Source organism: Perca flavescens, chromosome 1, assembly GCF_004354835.1.
Source record: "Perca flavescens isolate YP-PL-M2 chromosome 1, PFLA_1.0, whole genome shotgun sequence".
In the NCBI taxonomy this organism is placed as follows: domain Eukaryota; kingdom Metazoa; phylum Chordata; class Actinopteri; order Perciformes; family Percidae; genus Perca; species Perca flavescens.
In genome coordinates this window covers 14,800,541-14,812,657 of record NC_041331.1, presented here as the reverse complement: position 1 = coordinate 14,812,657, position 12,117 = coordinate 14,800,541, and the positions used below count along the sequence as shown (strand labels likewise).

Here is a 12,117-nt window from a genome sequence, read left to right as displayed (position 1 = left end):
TTATAAAGTAATGTGGCAGGTTGTGCGTCATTATAAGAAACATACATGTACTATGAAGGATGAACATTTTTTTTGTGTTGCAATAGGTGCATGGACAATCCCAGACTCACTTATTCCATATACCCTTCTAGCCTCAAGTAGTTTGGCATTTCAGAACATTTAAATGAAGCAAACATAAGTATGTTGTGCCATTGCACTGAATATTTGAAGTTTAATTCTTCAGTGGGTTGGAAGTATGTAATCTTTCCAATCTACATCATGAAAAAGATGTGGGAGGAACCGACATCATCCACTGGGTGGAAGTGGCAAATACAGGGACCTGCAAACCAGGAAGAGCCATCCTGTCTATGTTCCACCAGTCATCTACATGCTCCTTTAAAGAAAATATAGGTTGAATATCCATAGAGAAAGTCAGCATGCATGTCAACAATAATCATTTTGATAAATGGAACAATAAACAAGAGTGATCACTTTCTGGCTTGGCTGTTGCTTTAAATCCATGATTCCTTTCTGTTTCAGTGAATTATGGCAAGTCTGTTTTGTATTAGGAATTCTGTTTCCTTGTTATATTGGGACTCTGACAGCCTTGTAACCTGGGGGAAGCCACTATATTTAACAGTTTGCTGCCATCGTGTGGTGGAGTCGTATTATTACCTTCAAGTAGTTCGGCATAGCGGATGTTGTCAGTGTATTTTAAAATTATTATTTTCTGAAGACTTTTTGAAGACGTATTTTTAACAATACATGTAAAGGGCTTCAAACGTCTCTAGTTGTGGATTTTCTACATGAGATAAAACAAAACTCTCTATGGAACACACACACACACACCTAATCAATTTCTAAGTATATTTATTTTTCAGAAAGGCATATCCTTGACTGTGCTGTGTCTGTAAAATCACACATCCTACTGTTTGTTACTTGGATTCAGTGGGACACCTGAAACACTTCCTTTAAAACACCAATGTTATTGTGCGCGACAGTCCGAATCACAAGGAGTTAATGGACTAAATTACGATAATAAACAGATAAAACTAAGAAAAATCATCTCTCCCTTCCACAAATACCGGTGTTCTACACTTAGAGCATGTATCCCAGTAAGAAAGGGGAAATATCTTTTTGAAATTGATGTTTATTTTATAATACCTGGTGTTATAAGGTGCTGTAGCAATTATATCTGATAGTAGCCTACCATGTTTAAATCCTGGAGGGATTGTTACAGCGCTGCCTTGGCCAACGTTACTATCGGAGCTCGGCTTTGGGCTTTTGGGCTTTCCTTGTTGCGACCAAAGATTTCAAAGAAAGATGGCGACAAGGTGACGTTATTCCCAGGTGATATATCTGCGGTGATGACTTTATGTATAATGACTTGGGAAACGGGTTTAAACCTGGAAATAATTACATTGGGCAATTGTATTTTGTTTGTTTCCAGCTGGATAGAAGAGTCTTCAAACAATCTGGAAATATCTTTAAAATGGAGGTAAATGTTGTCAAAAGACCTGCTTGGGTTTTTCCAAGTACTGTTTAGGCTATCTTTGCTTAACTCTGTGACTTCGTTAACGCCATCAAAGCAAACGTCTGAAACGTAAAAACATGAATTACTAGAGAAGCAGGGCCAAGTAGAGAAGTATCATAATGTTTTTCCTTTTTCCTCCTAACATTTCATTACCTGGCTTTTTAACTTATTAAGCTAGCTAGCTAACAAGTTAATAGATGGTTAGCTAAAAAGTGACCTTGTAAGCTTTTAGGCCTGGTACTGGTACTACATAAACTACCAGAGACAGATGTCTCAATCATTATAAAATCCAAATATTTTACAACGAATTTTATAAATTAGGTTACAGAAAATCAGTTATTTTTTGTTCAAGCAAATTGATTTCCCAATGAATCTGGAAGAATGACATATAGGCCAATTGTAGGCTACTGCGTCTAGCTTTTGAAGGTAAATGTTCAAAAGTTAGGCTAGCTACCAAACTCACCAGAACCTTTTTTTCTGAATTGGCTTTCAAAGATGAACAGGCCCACCAAACCTCAAGGCATTAGGTAAATTAAGTGAACTATTGGCTTGTCATCTGGCCAATCCATGTTTACAGATTTATAGTAGTTTATCACTCACCTCTCAGGCTGGTTAGTCAAACCTTCCCAAACAAACAAGGGTTAAAAGGCTACACCTGAATGCCTGTAATTGTCCGTGTATAATGGATGTCAAAACATTGCACCCTTTGTTTACATGATGATTTATTGGTTTGCAGACATTTTCAACAAGGACTTTGATAAGTGCTAAACATGAATGTTGTGTAATATGAAGACATTTGCTTCACTTCATCACTCACTGCATTTTCATATTTTATGTTCTTTACAGCAGATGGAAGCCACTTTATATCCACTCCCTCTCAATGTGTAGCTGTACACAAGTAGAAAAAACGCACAAAGAAATTGCACTAATTAATCTATATTGTACCATTGGTTATGCATCTGCAAATTTGTTAAACTGATCTGTCATGCTCTTTAAATGCTTAAGAAATAATTCTTTTAATTTATCACCCACAATGATGCAGCATGTGAGCTCTCCATAGCTGATCAACCTTGTCATTGCAACACTTCAGGAAACATTTGGCAGCAATAAGATGTGCAGTTAATTTTCTAGAAACCTGAACCTCTGCCACCAGGCCTCACATTCTCAAATATATTGGTTGTTTTAGTAATCCCTCGGCTTAATCGTCTGTTGTAAGTATTGGGCAGCGTTATTCTGTCAATCAGTATTTAATCAATCTCTAGCAGATGACTGTTACAAAAGACAAAACAGATGAATCTGATGTAACCAACCACTGTGCCACACACTCAAGCTGACTACCTCTCATAGAAACCCTCATAGAAAAGATGTGCAAACCATTAGAAAAATCAGAAAGCTCCCATAGGGATCCCCTATGCGTTGGCCCCTTAGCTGACTCACCATTTAGAAACCACATTTTAGTAACAGTCAATGGGATGACTAATCTTGCAGACTAAATGTTGCTTGCATAGGCAACTTAAAAACTGCAATGTAAAACCAATTTCATGCTTGAGGTGACGCTGACATACAGGGTTCAAACATCGCTTGCAGCATCTCAGAAACTTAACTGTACCATCATTTAGTGACAAATAAAAGGTCAACTCGGACTACAAATCTGTCAATCTGGCGATAAACTAGTAATTGCAACAAGCATTGCAACAAATCCATAGCACACAACTTCCACAACAAGCCCACATGGCATATTAAAACATTGAGCCTGGCAACGATTTATAATTAAACATGACAAAATATTTTGTGTCCTGAAACACACACACACACACACACACACACACACACACACACACACACACACAAGCTGCACATGCATTACTCTTTTGCTCTGTAACTAATTTCAGTTTCTTTTTTATTTTTCTGCATTGGTGGCAAGCTGACAGCAGAGGGAGAGAGAGAGATAAGAATGGTGGAGGAGAAAGATGACCATCATGTGACAAAGGTATGTGTTCGGATTTAATACAGATCTACAGTATATGGCAGGCACTAAAACCAATACAACCACCAGAATGGCCAAGTTCTTATTTTGAGTCATGATCTCCCCCCCCCCCCCACCCTTTAACAGTGGCCCACCGCATGATTTCCCCTCACAGAAATTGTTGCTCTAGTGGAACATTTAATGCACAGGGACTCAAATTTCGGCTTCCCTAGTGCACAGCACTGTGTTCCAGCCAGCCACATTCTGCACACAAACCACACTTCCTCTATCTGGAGCAAAGTGAAGAAGAAGCAGGAGAAAAAGAGGGGAGGAGGGCGAGTAGGACCATTTAAATGGATATAGGGAAGAAAAGCAGCTGATAGAGGTCGACAGAAAAAGAACAGCAAGTAGCAGTGATTGAGGTTCTAATCAATCAGTCTTGTATATTTGGTAGAAGCGCACACCGCAGAGTCCTCATCAGTGTGTGCCTCTTTGTGTAGGTGATGCATAGCTCAACAATGCGTGGACAGTTCCACAGTTTATTCACTCAACGGATCGCCTTCTCTTTAAGTCATTTTCCACCGGTTTTTAATTCATCCCAGTCTCCTCTCCAGCTACGCTTCCCTTCCTGGAGCCTCTCATTTGCTCTATTTTTTCACCTGCCGGTCATTGGGGCAGATTTACGGAGTTCATCAGATGGAAAAAAGCCCCCATCCCTCCCAAACCCTTACACTGTGATTCATGTCGGTGTCGTGGACAGATGCTTCTGAACCTAATGCTGTTATAATTTTTGAAAACATTGCATAACCTCTCTTCTTTGCTTTTTAAAATGACCTTGGTAAACCTGATGTTGATTTAAAGATTTATAAAGGTAATAGATAATGTAATTAAGATGTTTTTAAGGAGGGAGATACATCTGTGATTTAAGGGTTTAGTGCTTTTGGAAAAAGACCCAAACTTAGTAACCAGACACACATATGCATTCTTTCTTTATTTCTCTATCTCTTTGTCACTTTGTATCTGTTTCTCTCTCTCTCTCTCTCTCTCTCTCTCTCTCTCTCTCTCTCTCTCTCTCTCATACACATTCACCACACACAGAGTCTGGAAAACAACATACTCACATTAAGTCAATGACAGCAGTACAAAGGCTTAACATGTGGTTGCACTTAAGCAGACCTTTGCCATCAAATAGGCCTAAAATAAAGACAAAATACTGGAAACAGCACACAACTTCTTGTCAAATATATGTACAGTAGTAAAAAGAGAAAACTTTGAGCCCACATGCTTCGTTAAGGTCTAATACTAATGTTCTTCCATTATATGACATTAGAAGAAACAGAAAAGCAAAAAACTGCTACCCTACTCGAATTTACTCATTTTCTCTTTACAATAGCCAGAGCCTATATATTTGTCTCTCGTAAAAGTCAGTAAGCAAGGGGAAAACGCATTCATAACTTAGAATTTTCAGGGGATCATTCACTGAACTGATTGAATGAGCCAGTTTGGCAGACACTGTACATTAAAATATTCCTTTGGTCACCTCTGTCCCCACCAAGGAATATGAAGTGGCTTTTATGTGCATTTGGTTTCCATTTGGGGCAAAGTTGAAGTGTCTGACAAATTTCAGACGTGTTTCTTTATATTTTATAGCTTTGCTGTGCCATACATGTGCTGAGGCAGGTCTATCAATAATCACCCACTATTTATGAGTCAATGACAATGTAAATCATGCATTTTTATACCCTATTACCACCATCTTTTTTAGGAGAAGAAGATAACTTAAAGTTAGTTGCAGTCCCATTTACATTCATCCTTTCTATCCTCCATCAGTACAAACACACAACATTTAAGAAACACGTTCCACTGAGGTCATCTGAGCAAGTTGCTTCTGTCCTCTGAGCTGATGTCGAGATGAAGTGTGTGGATGTGGTTGTGTAGTCTTCCTTCTGTTCCTATCTCAAAAGCAACAAGGACAGACAGGCTAGCTCCTAGCCCAGCGCTAAGTCCAACGCTCTTTCTTCAATTTGTGCAGCTCCCCTCATTGCTTACACAGCTTGTTGGCCAGCCTGAAGTTTTCACTCCCAGACTTAGCACTAACAGGCCACAGCTTATCAGAAAAGCAGTGGAATGCTCTTGAACCTTCTGTAGAAGTCTGCATCCCTTCCAGTGCACTGCCAAAATCATGTTTGCCTGCACACTTGAGGGTCAGAAAGTTGGGTCAGTTGCACGAACGCTCAAAAATGTCCAAAGAAAATGCATTGCCTGCTTATTTCTGACAGTATAAGAACTACTTCTGGGTGGTTTCAGGAATCAGGATTTGTTATAATTTAGTAAATGTCAGTGTGCTGTCTGACTCCTTCTGTTTTCTGGTCTGTTGAATGGTTTATATCTGACAAATGGGTTGAATCCTATAATCTGCAAGGGATTGATTGCATTCCAACTTTCCTCCTGATTGTGTTTTGATTTAGCTGGTAATCAAACTTGGAACGCATGCAAGGTCTGATTAGGGCCTCCGGCAGCCGCCTGAAACCAGTGGCATAATTCTTCCAAATGGAACAAGTGACACAGTGTTGTTCAATCGGGGCATCTGCCTTGATTCATTATGACATAAAGCAATTTAAATGCAATTTCTGCATGACAGAGATAATATAAAAAACTTGAGGAATGACTCCAGGATATCACAAAGATATTAAACAATCAAAAAGTTGCTCCAGGCGGTGTACTCCTCGAATACTGTATTTTTTATGATGTACATTTTGTCAGGTATTCATTCTCATTTTATAATAGCAGGATAGTATTTTCTTAAAAATTTAGATTCTGTGAGTTGATGACTAAAACGAGCATTTCAAATAGTTGAAAGGTGCCGGGCTTGCTCTAGATTGAGAAATGAATGCACAGCAGTTCGGGGGAGTTCTCCAATAACCATGAGTCAGTTTCATAAAAACGGATCAAAACACATTGTGATCAAAACAGTTCATCTGCTTTTGCCTTATGAGTTATGTAGCAGTCCCTCTGTAATGCTTCATCATGTCGCAGTTAATAGCTCATATGCGCATGCACATCTGTGTGGAAACAGCTGGTGTTTGGGACAAGTATTTGAAGCTCTGAGAGACAATACAACCACACTAATTAGGTGAAAGGCCATCATTTATTTCTGGGTTGAAGACCAAAAACAACAATTTAATTGTCTAAGTCTGTGTGTTCCTGATGTATTAAGGGTTTGAAGCAGACTCATTTTGCATTTGCATTTTACACCCCCTGCTTTATCGCCAATTTTAAAATCAACGAGACCATAATTCAAAAAATTAACATCATTAGCCTATGTATTGCAGAAGACTTAAAACTAGCGATTGAGACCATAAACTCATTATGAAAATGTTTACTGAGGTAATAAATCAAGTGAGAAGTGGGTCACTTTCTCATAGACTTCTACAGAAACCAACCCCTTTTTGCAACCGCACGTGTCGCCCTCTTCTGGAATTCAGATAGAATGCAGGTTTAAGGCATTTGCAGCACTTCACCGAACCGGATGTGTTGTCCATTAATATTAACAGTCTATGGATCAGACAGGCATAGAGGCGGATGAACTGTAACTGATGAGAAAAGCGATGTTCTCAAGACGGCACGTTACGGGTGATATAAAAGCAGAAGGAGCACTTTATGAAACTGAAGACATGTTTGTAACCAGAAGTCTTCAGCTACAAAATGGACTCAGTGCTCATAAACTATGTAATTGAACAGGGGGTTCCAGCTGTCAACATCTACAGGGGGCATATTTACCTGTGCTTGGCAGAGGAAAGACGCTCAGCATGCAGGGACCCTGTGCAGCTCTGGACCCCGCTCCTGGAATCATGCCATCATCTTCCTGTAAATCACAGAGCAGTAGGGGTCGTTGAAAAAGTGTAAAAGTCTGAGTTGGTATTTCCAGCTAAACATCTCATTCCTGGACGCCAGCTGTTTGGCAGCAATATATCTTGGTGGTTTTTGGTAAAGGTAGCTGTGCATTTTTTTCCATGGCTCATTTTTCAGACTTTGTGAACAGTATGTGATGTTCAATATATCTTTAATGTAGTGTGGATGCTATAATTGGCAAGGCTGTGATGTGTGTGTGTGTGTGTGTGAGTCTGTATGAGTCCAGGTACTCCTCACAACGGCTTCAGTTCCCCAGCTACAGTATTGGGATAGAAGAAATTGACTTTGAAATGTTTGCATACAAATTTTGCAAAGATAGAAGCTACTACTAGAAAATATTTTGCCACCAGCTGAAATTTAACAAACAAGCCAAGGCAGTTATTCAGTCCTGCCATTTCACCTGAGGAACATTGCAAAAATACATCCATTGTTGTTTTTCAAGCGGTTGGAAATGGTTATCCATGCCTTGTGTCCTCCTTAGACTATTGTAATGCTCTTTATTCCTGCCTAAGCCAATACACTGTTAATCGGTTGCAGTAAGTCCAAAACTCAGCAGCAAGACTACCTCATATGGTTCTCAATTCCCCCTGGTTCTGGTGTCTCATCACTGGCTTCCGATTAAATTTAGAATTAAGTAGAAGATCATCCTCTTCATCTATAAGTATCTATAAGGCTTTCACTGGGCTTTTCACAGGTACCAGAGTATATTAGTGAACTACTTATGCCGTATACCTCTGCTAGGCCCCTCAGGTCCTCTGAACAGGGCTTGCAGTTGTTCAGTCAGGGCTTTGCGCACATGTACTGTTTTAATAGTTGATACTTTGTTAAATAGGTTTTCTGTCCTGCACTTGGCGACCAGAGACACCAATAACTTTTCTGACTTATGTCCCGTTATCATATATTCCAATGAAACACTTTTTTTTGTTTTTTTTACCTCACACAAGCTTCCCAGTACAACCACAGTCTGATGTGTTAGCCTCTCAGTGTGTTTACATGCAGTTTAAAGAAACAATTATGTTCAGTTTAATGCAATACCCCGATTTCTCAAACTCCATGTAAACACCTTACCCCGGTTAAAATTGGAGTTCTCATATCCTGGTTAACAGACCTAGAGACCTCCTTCAGTAATCGGGGTATTCCTGCATGTACCTTAACCGGAGTAAGATCGGGTTAACCGTCTGTGCATTCTCCAATTGCCCATCCCCACTCCGCTGGAGTGTTTTTTGAATAACGGAAATAAAACAGCTGATCAACGATCTACTGGCATAAGTGTAACAGAGCTATGTAGCATTGTAATCAAATAAATAAATGAAAATAGGTTTAGTATAACTTATATATACTGTACATATAGGCCTATATAACGGATCAGTCTAAGGTTGAAACTTGTAGTTCTGAAAGTTAAGTTGCACAACTTAAGGTAATGTTTATGTATGTTTAATGTATGCCTTAGTTTGATGTTGTTATTGCATTTCAGAAAATGTTTTCTTTAAAAACAATGTAATATGGCACTAAATAGGTTTAGTTTTTTGAGAGATGTTATTGTATGCAATTTTGAAAATCTTTTAAAATGTTTTTTTTCCGAAAATTAAACCACTCTATTGTATAGTATTGCTCTTCAATAAAACAAAAGTATTTCTTATCCGATTAATCAATGGAATTATCAATTACTAAAATAATCGATAGCTGCAGCCCTAAGTAAGACCATACCCTGTTTTCTGCTGTGCATGTAATTACACTGGGAAGCTGTACTCAATGGTGGTAATGAGTGGCAAACACCACTCTGACTTTCCCCACCCAGTCTGGGGACCCAGCAAGCTTTTGGTCACAAGGCCACTCCACATCTTTAGGCTACATCCACACAAATATTTTTTGCTATGTATACGCCTCGTGTCCACACAACTTCGGCATTTCCGAACCCCCAAAACAGAGACATTTGGAAACACTGCTGACTAGGGGTGTGCAAAAAAATCAATTCACATTCGTATCGCGATTCAAGCTCAAACCGATTCAAAATCAATTCATAGAATTCCAGAAATTGATTCATATATTTTTTGTTTTCGTTTTGTAATGGCGTATATACTATTGTCCTGAAATGAGTTTAGCTCGCCATTCCCATAGATGGCACTGCGTCAAATTCACACTGACGCCTGGGCACTCTTGTCATAATCAAAAGAAGTGCAGCAGAAGTGGTTTAGTCAGCGCAAACAATGGCAAACCTCACAGAAATAATTATTCAACCTGCTCCATCCTCAATGAAGGCAAGAGTTTGAGCACATTTCGGGTTTTATAACCTCAAGGGGAAGACGGAATTGATAGGAATCGTGCTATATGCAGGCTTTGCAAAGCGAAAGTTAAGTATTTTGGAAACACCACAAACTTGAGACCTCACATGGTAAGCCATCACCCAGAGATTAACATTTAAAGACGTGGACAAACAACAACCTAAAGTACCTAACATGCCAGTCAACCAACGCACTCTCTTTCAATGCTCTAAACTCCCACTCTAAACTCTGAACAAAAAGCTCTTTTTATTTAACAGTTTTATTTTATACTTGAATTAAATGTATTTGAAAGCTGGCCAAAGCTTGGCACTTGGCAGTTTTTAGTTGCAAAAGGTTTTATGTTTGTATGAAGACATATAATGTAATATCAAACTACATTTAATTTGTCGTTTCTTTTAAATTGTATGTCTACTACAATCACATGGGAAAAGTAACTACATTTACACACTGTGAATCGTATTTTGAATCGAGAATCATTTTTGAATCCAAAATCAATTTTGATTCGAATCTTGAGCCTAAAAATTGATATAGAATTGTGACATTTTCTGAATCGTGCACGCCTAGTGCTGACTCCGTTTTAGTTTGAAAACTCTGGGGTTGCATTGTAGTCTGGACAGGCAGAAACAAAGCCCGTTGGAAAAGATGACGCACATCAGTCAGTGTTATTGCTTAGGTAGGCTTATATACCTTTCAGTAACAGTTCCATCTCATCATCAGTCCAAGCAAATAAATCCCTGGTCATAATTTTCACCATTGTTGTATTTTCTGTATTTTCAACTTTTACATCCATGATTTTCAACCTCAAAGTAACGTTAGAAAATCTGCTTCCTGTTTACACCGGCACATGCATGCACAGTGTATGTTAATGGTCATGTGATATGCGTTGTCAGGCGTGTTAATATGGGCGGAGATCATTTCTGATACGGAGCCTAAACGTTTTTTGTAGAGGTCGACCGATTCATCGGTTTTGCCGATTAATCGGCACCGATAGTTGATTGGTGGAACTATCGTTATCGGCAAAAATCCATGGCGATAGTTTTTCCTGGTTGCGTCCGTTGCTGGAGCGGCTTAGAAGCACACGCTGTCATTCATTACACAGTACACGAGAGCTGAGAAGGGTCTGCTGGCATCATGCATTACAATAGCAGCCTCTAGAGGCAAAATATCACTGATGCCTCGTGTTGTTTATTTTCGACACGTGTTAATGCGCGCTGCACTGAGAGCACATGCTGTGCGACATCAGATGCGCGTTTAAAGCATTGACAGCAAAAAGGTAAGTATGCAGTACATTTTGTCATATCATTATAAAGTTATTAATTTGTTGAATAGATGCTGCATTAGTAGAGAAAGAACAGCACAACAGTATGTTTGCTTTCGAGGATGAGATGACGCTAAACATTAGTAGTAGGCTACCTAACCTCAAGCGGTTAAACACTGACAAAAATGAACGCAAGTCCGACCCAAATCATCCGCGATCCGTCTAGTGGTTGCTGCTGGAGAATTGAGATGTGTAGAATCGACAGTGCATTCATTTTAAAATCCTCAGCGGAGGAGCATCAACAACTGCCTCGAAAGCACGGTAGCGTTATATGGTGGAGAGACATAGAGAGAGACTGAAGAGAGGGAGCGCCCAGCAGCGCTAGAACAAAGCCGTGACTCATTGAAATAAAACGTGTTTTCGCCAATTCATCTCTAGAAATGCGACTGTAGCGAGCATGTCACTATCATTAACGTTATCCACATTTATATTTACAAGAAACAAATGATATATCCAGCTTCAAAAAAGTCTAAAAGTCGGAAGTTAGAACGAATGCATTGTGCAAAGAGTGGTTGCTATGGCGACGATACACAGTATTGAGTTCCGTTGCTCTGATTGGTTGTAGGTCTATCCAATGAATGCAGATGCATTTTTTTTCCTGGTTCGGTTGGAACACGCCCTGTCGGTACACGATCCGTTCTGCCTGCACGATCCGTTCTGCACATGCGCAAGATATTACTGTTTACGACCTGCACGATCTGTTCCACGCTAGCCTATGGCTAGCCTCTACCGGGAAGCTAACGTTAGTTTAGCTAACAGCTAATTCGGCTAACCGCTAGCTGACAGCTAGATTCAGTCTGAAATGACGTTAAGTCAAACTTAATGGGAGAAGCAGACTACAGCTAAATTAAGACTTTACAGTAATAACAATAAAGACAAGTATTGAGTGATTGTATTTTAAATGAGCACAAGTAAAGTAGAACTGACGTAACAGCTGTTATATATGTTAACATTTATATTTACGTTTTATTTTGAGGGTCTTTTAAAGTTATTACATGCTGTCTCAGCTAGCGGTTAGCCGAATTAGCTGTTAGCTAAACTAATGTTAGCTTGGCTGTCGACCAGAAGCGTAACTAATGTTAGCTTGGCTGTCGACCGGAAGCATGGAACAGATCGTGCAGCGTCG

The 12,117-nt window shown here is 39.4% G+C and overlaps 2 protein-coding genes across 10 annotated transcripts in view; one reads left to right on the top strand and one right to left on the bottom strand.

The window, feature by feature from the left end:
* coro2ba (coronin, actin binding protein, 2Ba) overlaps window positions 1-2,156 on the bottom strand; it is a 46,667-nt gene extending 44,511 nt beyond the window's left edge. For 2 of the 5 annotated variants that reach the window (XM_028584074.1, XM_028584084.1), the window contains exon 1: window positions 1,190-1,326. The gene's annotated coding sequence lies outside the window, so the exon portion shown is untranslated. Of the gene's footprint in view, window positions 1-1,189; window positions 1,327-1,976; window positions 2,048-2,113 lie in introns of those variants that run through there. The other 3 variants (XM_028584114.1, XM_028584093.1, XM_028584104.1) reach the window with 3 other exon arrangements.
* Window positions 1,078-12,117, top strand: part of itga11a (integrin, alpha 11a) — a 75,311-nt gene continuing 64,271 nt past the window's right edge. For 2 of the 5 annotated variants that reach the window (XM_028584056.1, XM_028584027.1), the window contains exons 1-3: window positions 1,078-1,329; window positions 1,430-1,477; window positions 3,438-3,503. The gene's annotated coding sequence lies outside the window, so the exon portion shown is untranslated. The other 3 variants (XM_028584034.1, XM_028584042.1, XM_028584048.1) reach the window with 3 other exon arrangements.